The sequence below is a fragment of the Styela clava genome, chromosome 15, assembly GCF_964204865.1.
Source record: "Styela clava chromosome 15, kaStyClav1.hap1.2, whole genome shotgun sequence".
Classification (NCBI taxonomy): Eukaryota; Metazoa; Chordata; class Ascidiacea; order Stolidobranchia; family Styelidae; genus Styela; species Styela clava.
In genome coordinates, this window is record NC_135264.1 from 15,359,064 (window position 1) to 15,373,871 (window position 14,808).

The 14,808-nt window shown below is 31.6% G+C and overlaps 1 protein-coding gene across 1 annotated transcript in view; it reads left to right on the forward strand.

Moving 5' to 3' along the window:
• LOC120334396 (uncharacterized) overlaps nucleotides 1-13,830 on the forward strand; it is a 47,887-nt gene extending 34,057 nt beyond the window's left edge. Inside the window, exon 17 of the mRNA XM_078109580.1 lies at nucleotides 76-13,830. The gene's annotated coding sequence lies outside the window, so the exon portion shown is untranslated. The remainder of the gene's footprint in view (nucleotides 1-75) is intronic.
• Nucleotides 13,831-14,808: the final 978 nt, after the last annotated feature.

The window sequence follows — 14,808 nt, forward strand, 5'->3', positions numbered from 1 at the left end:
TCTGATATCTCCAGCTGTACTTCCCTCTTTCTCTGGATAAATGGAAAATTTCCAACCTATAACCTCATTTTTTAGGTTTCAACCCAGCAATAAACTCTCAGTATGTTTTGGATATTTCACCATTTTCCTGAATATGGCACTCTTTTTTGGATATATCAATTTTTTCTTCACATGACGATCTTATTTGGTATTCACCCTCAAGAACAGAGAGATGTAGAGCGAAAGAAGTTAATTATTTTTGTCATTTTATCAGCCTTCTGGTTACAGGCAATCAGACAAGTTGGAATAATTACAGCTTGAACTTTTCCGCTTAGGTCTTTTCTACTTTAATTTGAAAAATATACATATGCCTTTCAGTAAATTGTATTGTGAAAAATATGAAGGTGGCTCTTTTTTTAATTAATTAATGTGCTTTGGTCTTTTTCACAAACCAATCGCATTACGCATGTGATTGTATGTATTGTGTATATATTTCATCTTAATACTACAACAAATTGTTTTTGTTTGTCTGTTTCAATATGGTATTGAATTTCATTCCAGACATTGTCGTTGATGGGTAAAATTAGTTTAAATTTTATTCATTTTTAAGCATGGTGTACTGGTGGGAGGAGGGAATGGTTTCTTTTGGTTTAAATGGTTTAGGTATTCGATTTTCATTTTCAAACGGTGGTTGAAAGTTTTTGGTCTCTATATTTTCGGTCTAGGTTTAATTATAAAATTCAAGGGGCATTTTTTATCTAGACTTTTTTTCTTTTTTTTTATCTATACAACTTAAAAGGGCCATGGATAAAACATTGCCAAAACAATGTTTATAATTGAAATAAGACATAAATTCGATATAATTCTGATGTAGGTACTTACTAAGGTTCAATCTCACATAATAATGTTTTGTAGTGTCAGAAGCTTTCAGCATCCAAGTGGCCACCCACAGCTTCGCTCAAAGATCATTTTCTCTAATTTTTGATTGACTTCCTGTGACCTTTCTTGGGCAAATGTTTTTTTTTAAAATGATTAATGTAGTAAAAAGGATCATCATCCACATTTCTAAAAAAAGTGTTCTCCATCATTTCAATACATCATTTCATCAATCGCAATCTATCTTGTGTTTAGACAAATTTTTAACTAATTTTTACAGTGGACTTTAAGTAATGAGTACATGTTCTAAAATTTCATTTTTCTTTGGGGAGAGGAAAGCTTATACGATTGTGCAATTATATGACAAACCATGACTTCTTTATTCAATTCCCAGTTCCCAGTAGGGTAACTCTCAGGCTAAAGAGAGGAAAAAAATTTACTTGGACTCAAAACTTAAAAATTTTTACCCTGACATAAGAGTAAAATTTTGAATAAATGTGTGAAAAAAAATTTGGTTTAAACTTATGAGTGGAAAAAACTTTCACTCAGAGTTGAGCAAAAGTGTATTTATGATCCCGGCCATGAGGAGTTCAAAAACATGTCTACAGCCCCGACGAAAACCAACCTCTCTAACCCCACATCCCTGAAAATAAATGTGGAAAGATGAATTTTGTGAGAATGTGTGTGATTGCTGAGAAAGAGAGAATGTTGACGTTCTTGTTGGTTTAAGTTATGATATTTGCCAGTTTTAATTTTTCAAAATTTCTTATTTCACGCAGTAGGAAAATATGTTTTTTTGAAGTTGTAAAGATAAATTATTTTTTTGCACTACTTCAAAATTGGAGAAATATTCAAAAAAATGCTTTCGACAGGAACAGTTACGAATTAAAGTTTCCCTAATTTTTTCCAGAAAATTATCTGGTTTGCTTGCTTCACTCTAATAATTAGTAGTTTTCTCAAACCATATTTTTAAAGTCAGATTAAAAAATTCGTTTCGACGAACCTATTTTTGATATCCTTACAGAAAAGCGTCTTTGGTTGAATTTAATTTTCAATTTTTTTGGTTTCCGATCTACCAGTCTGCTTACTTCTGCCAAGTACTTTCATTTCCTAATTTTCATCCTATCATCTTTTAGGCCACAGTTCACTAGTATACTTAAATAATAATACTCTTCCTTTAGATAATCCAAGATGAATGTGTTGTTTTTCTTACAGTTAATTCATGCAGTGTAGCCTCAAATAAGAAATATGCAAGTTTGCTTTAATTTTCTTTCATGTTTTCGAGAGTTTATCCCCCATTTTCAATTTTTTAAACATGGGCCATGTTTAAGAGCTTGAAGTTAGAGGGTTTTCTTTCACATTTACAAGTTGAGGTTCTTTTTTTATTTTGGTTTCGAGCGAACAATTTTTAGAATTTGAGTAATGGGTTCCTCATTTTAAATTGACTAGGAGTAAAGTTTAAAACAGGCATATGATAGCAATAATTTAACCCCCTTTTCTCAAATCCCATTTTCATATGCAAATTCTGTACTCCATTATCTTTTCAGACTGCACAAAACAATATTTGGATTTAGAGAAACGGATTCTTTCTTTTATATTGAACAAGAAGGAAATTTGAACATAAACACAGACTAGTAGTTCAAATCCTTGTTCTGGCAAAGAGTCCATTTTTATGCGCAAATTTCATTATATTTTCCGCACAGAATAAGAATCTAATGAATGCATTTTATTAAATATTCCTTCAAATTTAATTAATATTACTCTCTCAGTTTCATAATTTTTACAGAATACTTTTTATATCAAATAACGCGGTAACGAATTTCAACAGAGATAATTTAACCATAACAAGAAAAGTTATAACTAATGTACACCTAGGCTCTAATATCATATCAAAATTGTCTGATAATGACCAAATGAGTATAAAACAATTTTAGCCTTTGTTATTACATGGTTCATTAAAACCAAATTTGTATAAAGATACATGCAATGCAGTTTTTCTTTGGGGAAATTTTTTTAAAAGCGCTCTAATTGGCTTCGCTAGGCTTTTGCTTTTGTTGTTGTATTATGGTAAATAGCATTGCTAGTAAATTGAATATTAAATTAAAATTCAGAAAGTTTTTTTAGAACTTTTGAATCCGGATTCCCAGTAGCTAATTTTGTTCTTAGATTCCCTTTTTTTAATTTTTCAGTTTTATTTGAAAACTTTGAGATTGCGTTAGATTCGAATATTTCTTAAATTTATCTTTTGCGCTACAGAATTTTGATGTGTGACGACACACAGATAGTCGACTGATTATCATATTTTGTCAGCGAGAAAAGATAAATTTAAGATTTCTGAAATTTTTAATTTCAAATTTTCTGACAAATCTGAAATTTTGGTTGGCATCACTCATCGAATTTTGGTTTTGAACTCAAAATTTCGTTTGAAAAAATATATCTGAAAAAAATATCCATATTCTCGCCTATTGTATATATATTATTTGTAAATTTGTAAAGTTGATTCACTGTGTATCAAATTTCTTCATGCATCGTTTGAGATGTTTTGCAGATCTGCATGAATAATCAAGTTATAATTACAAAATTGATTACATATGCGGTTTTGCTCAATCACCTCATTTTTTTCGCCTTCATGCTCTATTGTGTTTGTACGTCCTCGTCGTTAGAGTGGACACTTTCTAAGTAAAATAAGTTTTGTCCATATTGGCCCACATACACTCAAGACATGAGTTAACTGAAAGAGTGTGAAATTAAGTTTGTTTTTTTTCACTAAAGATACCAAGTAACAAAAAGGGCTCTGGGGTTGGAGAATTAATTTGGAGTTTTGTGTCAAAAAATTATCTATTACCATATCAATTACAAAGATCATAAAAATTATCAATATTATTATCAATAAATTATCTTATCTAAGATTATGGTTTAATTCTGAGAAAGAAGGAACCTTTTAGTGAGTTTAGATAATTAAATTTGAACTGTACCCTGGTACAAAAAAATTATGGAATTTTGTAGATTTTAGTGCTCGAGCACTTGTACAAAAAAAGAGAATTCTGAACGAATCGTGACTACCAATTGGCAATATTCAACTTTTTTTGTTCTTTATTAAAATAAAATTGCTTAGGCTGACAGATATGGCTATTTTGTCTGTAAAGTTTAACAGTTGAACTTTTACTTTAGAATTGAAACACCCCTAAATCTTCAAAATTTGAAAATATGAATCCAACTCCACAGCCCACTTAAAAAATAACACGGAAGGAAAATTGATAATTCAAAAAGTTTTAGGATTTTTTTAAACAAAGTTTTTAGAAATAATTAATCTTTCTGACAAATGATTTGATTTACTGTATATACTCACATGTAAGCCGAGTTTGAAAATAATAAAAAAGTTGCCAAACTGACTGACGGGTCGACTTTTACACGCATAACTCTGATTGCACTAAAAATCCGGCATATACTTGCATAACTTTAATCGCACTAAAGGAGCGGCTAAATGGGGTGCTGGCTTACTTACGCTATGACAGCAATAACAGTCGGCCGCGATGCGAATTTTTATAAATTCACTCTTTTAGAGCCGCTTTTATGGGGTACTCATATATGCAAGATTGGCTTATATGTGAGGATATACAGTTATCATTCATGCATCGAAAAATATTTTAATTATCTGGCTTTACAAATTTCTTAAGTTAATTCAAAATTAATTTTTTGTTTTTTTCATCACATTTTTCTAAAAAAAAAATTTGAATTAATTTTTTCAACGCTAACCTGCATTTTGTGACTAGATAGATAGATTAGCGTGTTTTAATACAGCTTTACTTAAAAACAATTAAAAATAAATAGTATTAATTCCTTTAAGGAACTAGTTGCTAGTTATCCCCCCCCCCCCCCTCAGTTGTGAATTATTATTATGGAAGTGACTGAACCAAACACGCCTGCAAATAGGGTATTTTAGGGAGGTTGTTATTAATCAGGTGTCTTTGCTACCAAAATGTAACAGTACGAGTTACAGGATTTATTTTTTGCATCAACAACATTTTGCTTCGTTCAAACTTTCAAAAAATTAGCATCCTATTGCTAGAGTTAATACTGATGAAAATATGGACTTTAGTCTTGGCGACATAAAATGTTAAAAATGATTAACATTTGCAAAATATATTCCCAATTACTCAATTTTGTAGCGTTAACATTTTCAACCAATACTGACTAATTTTAAAAAAAAAGTTCTTTTTAAAAAATTAAAAAACTTATATACATTAGGTTACATATGTTACAGTGTGACGCAAAAAAATCTCACATTGAATTTTTATGTAATTGAATTCAAAATGTGGGAGATTTTTTAACAGTTATACAGGGCGTCCATAAAGTCCCTTCACCATTTCAATTTTGTGATGAAGTCAGTTCTCAATATATTTTAACCAGGATTGTTGTTTTTGAATGAGTAATTGCTTCTTTCAATACATCTGTGATGGACAAAACAACATAAGGTATCAATAAATTCCCTTTGCAATTCTAAAATATTTTAAGACTTTATGGACACCTTGTAAATTTGTACAAAGCAGCGCCAGTCATCTTTGCTAAATCTGGTAACATTGTTTGCTACGCCATAGCAAGGCATTTTTATATTTGCTTCTTAAATTATGGGTTCGATACTTGTCTACAGTGATTTTTAATTAAGTCCATGATCTGTGACCGCATGTTTCCATCACATATTTTGTTTGGCACGTTTAATGTTAAAAAAGCAAACAACCGAAAGCTAAAGCATAACTGCATTACAGTTTAAAATATTGAACGTAGTTAGTAAATTTGCTTCCAATTTTTGAAGTTATCGTGAATGGAACCTACAGAGAGTGCTATCGGCCACAGAGGGATCCAGTTTGAGAAACTTTGGTCCATAACATTTTGGCTATTAGAATTTGATAATGCAATTGACCCATATTTCTCTGTTTATCGTAACTTATCTTAACATCCTGTGAGTTGAACAGAACTAAAAAAAGAGTAATAGTGGGATAATAACCTGAATCTTATTTAAGTTGCACAACTGAACTATGCATAGTTTGTTTTAACCAGAGTAATGATTTAATTAAAGAACCATAGCATAATGTCAACTTGTAATCGAAGAATTTATTTTATTTTTTTATCAAACAGCACTAAATAAAATAATGTTTCACAATTATGCCATTGCCACCTTTCATATATGATATACTATACAGCTGTATTCAGAAGGAAATAACCATTTACATTTATATGATGCAATAAAATGTAGCAAATTTGTCCTTAAGTTCAGAGATATCCCTGTATTCCGCATTACACCTTCACCAATTCGAGTCTCATCTTATTTTCTCTCCTCGAAAACCGAAAAATAATAATATTATTATTATCCTAATATTAATCTACCCTAATTACCCATTGCAGTTGTATATATGTAAATTGAACACAAAAATTGTAAAATGTACCTAATTTATTTTTTGTATTATTGCGTAGTAGAATCGCTTTCATGTACATATTAATTACCACAATGTGGGCTTTGCTTTGCTAATGCCTAGTTTGGAGCTAACAAAACTCCAAATCGTGACATCTAGCCATTTATAATTCGACTTATGACTCAAATGGACATGGATTTTGACGCCAGCCCCGTACTTTTGAATTTTAGAGTCCTAATAACAAATAGTTGCTTTGCAATTTCCTTTGTATTACTATAAAGCCTTGTTTTGTGCCTTTGAAATTTTTTTAAATAAGTTAAATTTGCGACTTCCAGCCATTTTTAATTCGGCTTATGACCTCAGCCTTTTGACTCCATCTCTGTAATCTAAATTTTAGGGTCTAAATATGGTTTATAGAGACCAGTCTTCTGCAATATTTTCAAATAGGTTTTCATGAACCATGGACAATTTTAAAATCTAAAAAAAATGTTGAATGATAGAATTAAGCCAGTACTACATATTTTACAACATATATTACTACATATTGTTAATTGGGTAGACATGGATTTGGGCTTCAGTCCTGTATTCCGTAGTTGATTTGCAATCTCATTCCTTTTATTACTCTTAAAAGACTAGTATGACTCTAATTTTGACTTTAGTCATTTTTAATTTGGCTTTTAACTCTTAAATTTTTGAGTCTGTACAACAAATATTTTCCTAAAACTTATTCATTATGTTTGTTTCAAATGGGTTTTCATGGACCATGAACAATTTTTAAACTCCTTTATATTCCGTCATATAATGGCCGGTATTTCAGAATGAATATTTTCAAAAAGATACAAAAGTTGTGATAAAACACTAATTATTTGGAAGAACCTTCTTTGCATCTAAACTTGATATCAAATCCACAAAATTTCCTATTCCATGTTAAAAATGAACATTACAGTATAAAGTATTTCATATGTTATGTTCAAATTTCTGGAAATACTCACTAATTCAATTCAAATTTGTGTAGAATAGATTTTGATTCCATATATTCAGTATTCAGCCATTATTTTGGTAAGGCTTGTATTAAGCAAACTTGCTTGAAATAATTTGACAGATATTTTTTTTCTCCTCAATTTAAGGCAAGCATAGGAATCCATTTCTTACATCTCATGCAATCAACCAATAACGCTCGACCAAAAATATTTTTTTTCAACTTGAATTTTTCAAGAGTTTACTCTTATATGTTTCATAGCAAACTTGCATATCTCTTAATTATTTGCTTCATTGTTTATGTATTTGTTTAAGTTTCAGTAGCTGTATCTAAAATACAAGGTGGGCAAAAAAACTCATATTTTATTGATTAATTAAAAATGTGATAGTTACGTCTAAAATTGGTTAAAATCAAAGAGTACCCTAATTATTTCTTGGACTATGATGCATTGTAGGTCACAGATCTTGTTCCAACCCACATGCCAATCATCTCATCCCCGGTTTAATAAATTGGGGCCTTTTCCAGTTGCTCACATCTACCCAAAGCCCCCTCCCCCCACAATCGACCCTGTAGTTAGTTCTTTAACTATAATGCAAAATAAAAATAAAGTCCATAGATTGAGTAAGCAAGGCAAACAAGAAGAATTTTAATCGTTTTGAAATAGGGGATATTGATAATTGAATTGTTTGTGTCTATGTCTGTTTTATACCAAAAATTGGATGTTTCATGATTATGTGCTGCATCGTATGTAGGGGTGGGCATTTCGAATCGAATATTCGAATCGAATAGTAAATTATTCGAATCGGTTCAGAGCTAAACTTCGAATCGCAGCCATCTTGTTTTTATCTTTCCGCTAATGGTCGAGGTGAATTCCCCAAAGTTTTTTCATTGGAGTCATATTTTTTCAACGAAATTCTAACATATGACTATTTCCTGTAGTGTGTGATTCTGTGTGAACGCTCAGTAATCTATCTGGGTGATTTATTCTATGTCTTCAGTAATTCATTTGTTGAGAGGACCAATTACTATATTAAGATCGCTTACAATTATATATTTTCAAGTATTCGAGATTCGATTCGATTCGAAAAAATTATTCGATTCGATTCTGAAATCACAAGGTATTCGAAAATGCCCAGCCCTAATCGTATGTGCTTGTTGGTTCTATGTTTGAGTGTTATAGAGATGCTGATGGCCAAACTGAATTGTAAACGGTTTTACAAGGTTTGTTCATAGTAAAGGATGCACAGCTGGTGAAAACCTATATCGTTTTCTCATTACCAGTTTGGTAAAAAAAATTTGGTTTGGATTTTAGCAAATTTTGAGACCCTAGGATTTTTAGTCTCTTTTTCGTATATTCAACTGAATCACCATCATCAAATAGTTTGTTTTTTATCTGTGCTGGGTTTCAATTATGATTTGGGTGGTTGCCATTTTATTTTTTGAGGTCTGACTAGTTGTCATGGTTTTTATATGATCCACCTTCTTATAAGCTTTCCTCCCCCTTTACCATTGAGACGTGAAGTATATTATTTTAAATTTGATGCATTTCCAAATGGTACAAAACTAGTCATTGAATTCCATTTGAAGGCAGCATAATATTTTATATCATTTATGTAATATCAAACAGATTAAAACTTTAAATAATTAAAAAAAATCTTCTTCTAATACCAGATTTATGTTTATGCATTTGTAACAAATACCCAGTTATCTATTCCCATACATGACATGGGCTGTTGACCGGACGAGAGGCCGTGGTTCTCTACATTTTTGCGCCAGCTTTTTTTTTTCGGTTTTTCTCTTCCACAATCTAGAAATACAAAGCTATGCTTTCTTTGTAATATTTTGAATTTAAATCTCCCTTATCCGTTTTATCCTGGTATTTGTGATACATTTTTTTCTTCAGTCCTACGATAGCAATAAAATGATAATACGTTAATAAACATTATTATAATAAACCGATTATTATGCGAAAAATCTCGAGATCAATTTATATTAATTTTGTGTTAATTTATGAAAATAGTTTATGAAATAGAGAATAACGAAAATATTGACTTTTTCTACGCACCGCAGGTACAAATCCGCAAAAGAAGAAAAGTTTTGCGACGCCCTATCAATATTGAAATGAGGCTTGGGCATCGCAACGCGCTGTTTGAGAACCATGGTGTTACGTAATCAATGCTATTTGTTATTTACTTGGACGCCCAAGGCATGAGTGTTATCTACCGGCGCTTAAAATTCAACAGCGTTGTGACAAAAGCGCTCCTTATTTCTTATTGTTCTCTACCACTGAAAAATCAGCTTTTACATCGGGCGGATATTCAAGCACCGGCCCTTATTTATTTTTATGTTCTGTTCACACGGGCGGCTATTCAAACGGGCCCTTAATAATAAAGATCGGGCGGTAAAACGAGCACATACGGTATATTCAATTGTTTTATATTCAAGCTGTATCTGTTATCTTCAGGGCCAATTATTTTGATAAGTTCTCAAAGCACGGAAGCGAATGACCAAATGTGACCACATGACATGTTATAAACTTTTCTACTTAAATGGTGCTATTACCCAATTGTTCTTGAACTGTCTAACCTAGTGCCTTTTTCATTTCTTACTCATAAGATTAGTATAAACAACAGTGCAATACCTAAAACATAAGCATTTAAATTATGTTCAAACTTGATTATCAGTGATAATTCCAGCTTTTTCCAGATTTATCGTTATTTGTTGCCATTTTTTATTCAGTCAATGCAAGATGCCGATGCTCATTTTTAAGTTTTTTCACTGAATGATTATTGAGATTAATATTATGTGATATCGAATTTTAAATTGAATAGATTAATAATGGAGTAACTGTGATCTTACTTTTGGCCCACTCTTTATTACAAACATATCAATATGAGCGAATAATGTTGAAGTAAATGTATACATATCCTTCATAAGTTAAGAGTGTGCTTTTGGTATTTTGTCGATTTTTCTACTCTTCAATTCTATTGATTCTCTGCTTGTTAGACATAATTGTATTTTGTGTTTATAAAAAAGTCCGATTTTAGCTCCAAACTCTTTTAGAATTTTATTTTGACTTTGGTGTATGCGAACTGTTATAAAATTTGGTAAAATTAATACTACTTGAGTTTCTGTATGACCACTTGACACTTTTTTACCACCATTGTAAATCTGCAATTTCGATCCCGGGAAAACATACTAAACTCTCGATTCCATTCCTCAGCCCTAACGATCTGTGCGAGACAGAATTAATCTTCCATATCGCTAAATGTTTATTAAAAAATACTCTGCACTTTAATTAGACAAGACCATCATATTATGAATAGAGCAAATATATTCCTGTCTGTGTGTGCCAATTTCCAAAGCTAAGTAGTGAATTTTATTTTTGTAAACCTGTATGCATGATGACCACATAGTAAGTATATTCACACATGATATTAAATAAACCAGGTCTGTGAAGACGAGAAATTCCAAAATTGGCGCCGTTCTGACTCCCAACTGTGTGTCGAAAAAATCTTGGCTCAGACGCAAGACTTTTTTGATAGATTGTTAAGAATGCTCACTAAACAAAATACTTATTAAGTTTTAGTAGGAAGTTTTGCCTTATTGTATTACCATCAAAAGTCAGCAATTTTGGCCACAGGGAAATTCAGAATTTGAATTTTGGGAACTTTGAATATGATTCTAACTTCAGTGAAAACTTGCTCCAGTCTCACAGCTCTGGTCAAAACCCTAATTCCTCCTTTTATTTATGTATATGTATCCTAGTTACCTTAATCTCCAATCACAAAATGCAAAAATTTTAAATTTATCTACGAATTCAGAAAAATTTGAGTTCTGACTGTGACTCTGACTCTTGCCAATTGCCAATTTGGAGTGTCTTCCAAAATAAGGCTCTCCAACCGTATAACCTCCTGCCTTTGGATATAATATTTGAGATGTATTACTTCTTTTGCTTGCAACTCGAAATTTATCTGACTACGACCGACAAAAAATTTGAAAAATATTTTTTAAGTCACGTGTAAAAAATTTGACTTCAACCAAATTCCGTTCCAAATATCCAAACACATGAATAGATTTTGACTTACTTGCAAGCCGTATTCAAGCCTTTTCTGTGATAAGACATTTGACTACAACAAACAAAAAATATTGACATATGCCTGCCCAGTTTACACCAGTCTCGAAAAAGATCTCAAAGAATTGTCACTTTCTTCTAACAATGTACCGTATATATTAATATTTTGTAGAATAACTTTAGCCAGTTTTCTAATATACGTAACTTCTCTATATTCTTCTTCGGTACTATTAGAAATGACATTACCGCCAGCCCGTTTGTAATCTTTACATTTTAATTTTCCTATGATTTGGATATGATTATTAGGAGTCATGTCTTTACTTTACTTTCAGAATGTTTCTACAAATATTTTGTTTTAAAATGATTTCTCTGTACTTAGTAATTAAATGCTTTGTAAATAATTTTCTTTTTCAATGTGAATGTCATATATTGACTGTTCCATTTCAATTTTGTCAGTGGCACTCGCATCTATTTCTTCTCTATATTTGAAATATACTTTAAAAATAATCCCGAGGTATTTTAAAATGAGAATCCAATTTTTTTTTGGTACAAATTTTTTGATAATATAAAAGTAAAGCATGATTTTTTTTCTACTGGGCATTATTACTCCCTCCTTCAGAATGGCAAAGAAAGCAATGATTTATAAATGAATACAGTATTAAACTGATCAAATAATTATTCAGTCCATACCTCAAATTAAGCTAAATAATTAAAGTGCTCACTCCTATACATTATATAATTATACAATGCAAATCCTGTATAACAAAAATTGGAAAAAAAAAATTAAAAATAAACTAGTAAAAACTAATAAATAAATAATAATAACTAAAAAAAATTAGTTGATTATGTTTTTCAATCGTTTTGTTTATAATGTAATCACGGTTGTTATCAATATTGTGGTATTTTTGTAGTTTTACGATGTAACTAGTTTTGCAGTTACATTATAGTTATGCCTGTCAGCTGTTGAATTTTTTTTAACACTCGTATTGGAAGAATGTGTGTTGGATGAACTATCCTAATATCTATTGTTAGACCCTGTTTCCTTGCTAATTTCGTTATTATTTTTTTGTTTTGTTATTTTCTATCATTGAGAAGCAAGTAACTCAGCTATTCTATGTGATTCAATGGTCATCATCATTCGTGCTGCAGCGCCTTTGTATTATGTACATACTGATTTCTTTCACAAAGGTATACAAATGTAGAAAGTTAGTTTTGAGTAACCCCAACTGATAATTATATTCATTAACCAGCCTTTTCCAGATTATTTTTGCATTTTTTATCTTTTGGCATCCCAAGAAACATGTAATTTAGTAATACGGCCATGGTAAAGTTTCAAGCTTGCCTATTATTATCTACTATATACTGTGATATACAAGTTACAACCAATATGGCATGCCTATACCTTGTTTGCTTGTTTATAGCCTTGTAGTGAGCTACATATAACATATTTGATTGAATTGCACATATATCTAATGTCCAGTATAAACTGTATAAATGGCAATACATAACGCATGCTTTATGATTAACTCCGTGTCCTTATCTATATACAAAAAATGAAATACCTAAAAAAATTTTTTATACTAATGTGTTATCATCCTGACTAACTATACTCTGTAAAATGTAAATGATGGATTTACCCACTGTAATTTTTCAAATTATACGGATAAGGCATAAAAGGTCCATACGATGACAAACAATAGTATTATAACAATAACAATAATTAGTACTAATAATGCAATCTCTATTCCGACAAATTTCACATTTTAGTCGGTTGGCCTGCACTGTAATTTAACCCCATATTGGGCAATATTTTTGCCTCCACGGGGCCTATTCTTCAGAGCCAATAATACTCTATTGTATGTAAGGCCGGCCATAATTATTGCGAGCCCTATGCGAAACGAACCCTGCTTATATATATATGAAGGTATCAGTATATTATTCTTCGATTCGTATTGTAAAGTGCCAATTTTTCTCATTGTGTTACAGTGACCAAAACTATACTACGTCTCTAATCCTGTGATCGGAATTAAACAATCTATTACTTTTCTATATTTTTACAAATTGCTATCTCGAATCACATTGCAATATCGACCGGTCTATGTTTCATAGAACGCAGTTTAACCCCATATTTTTGCCACATTTTTAGAGCCCTATTGGAAAGAATTTGTCCAGACATTTCATCTCCTTTTATACTTCTATACTTCATATTAGTTATATTTACTAGAATACGACTTACATTTATCGTCGATCCCTTGCAGCGACCTAGGTCGCGGTGGTCTAAAATCGAACTGCCTGTGTATATGTATATTATTCCCTTCACTGAAACATTGATCCAAATTCTGAAGTGACAATTTAGTAAAAGTTTAATTTCTTTCTGCATGCTTCATTGTTGTTACATTTGTTCATATTTTCCGTTTATTTAGCAACCTATTGTTTAATCTTTATTATAATTGGAAATATCATTTGTAAATATTTAGCATGATTACTAATGATACTAGGATTCGATTGAATATTTCGTGTGTGTTTGACCTGTATTTTCTGATTTCCCTTGGGAAGGGGGCGGATTAATCATAGGATAGATGGGTAACGTGGGGGGCACGGGTCTGACCCGAACCCAATCCTCAAGGAAGAGCAATATGTTTGTATGTTTATTTGTCCCAAGCATGTAACAGTATCCGCGTAATAATTAAACGATATAACAGAGACGGGATACATGTTCAAGACCTCACTGACCTAAGCCATAGGTGTGCGACATGCACCACAAATGGATATGATCAAATGGCATTGTCGAACAACTGTCTCTATACCCATTACTAAGTCAGTCTAGGTATGGATGCATCTGAAATAAAAATAACTGGTTAACTAAGCTTTTGCCAGACATGGGACTGATAATTAGAGGATGCCGTGGACGTGTGCCGAGAATTTCCGCAGGAAATCGTCTCGGGATATATCCACGCAAGATGATTTTTGCTGAAAACAAGTATTCATGATAAAAACAGTAAGTTTATGGGGTTAGGGTATGCCCTCAAATAACGAATCTCTTTAAATAAAAAAGGTTCTTCAAAAACCAAACTGTTTTATCATAAATACTTGTTTTACAGCAAAAATGCTTTTGCGGCGATTTTTCCTATACGGCGAATTTTTCTAGAACCGGCCGTGGATTACGTGGGTATCGCTGCCATGGGCGTTGTATAAAGTTTTAATAAACCAATTGAAAATGGGAAATAAATGAAACTCCTAATTTTACTTGAATAATAACGTAAAAGAATCTCATTTCACCAATAGCCATTAATAAAAATTGTTAACTAACGATCAACGAGCTAATATTCAAACTTTGTCATGGGCGCCATTCCCCGTAGATACGCCTCTGCATGGTTCGCCATAGATTAAGTCGCTTTATGGGCTTTCCTATTCGCTGGATAAATGTGAAAATCCTATCCTATAATCAATTAACGTTCCAGATTAAGATGGGCATTTTCGAATACCTG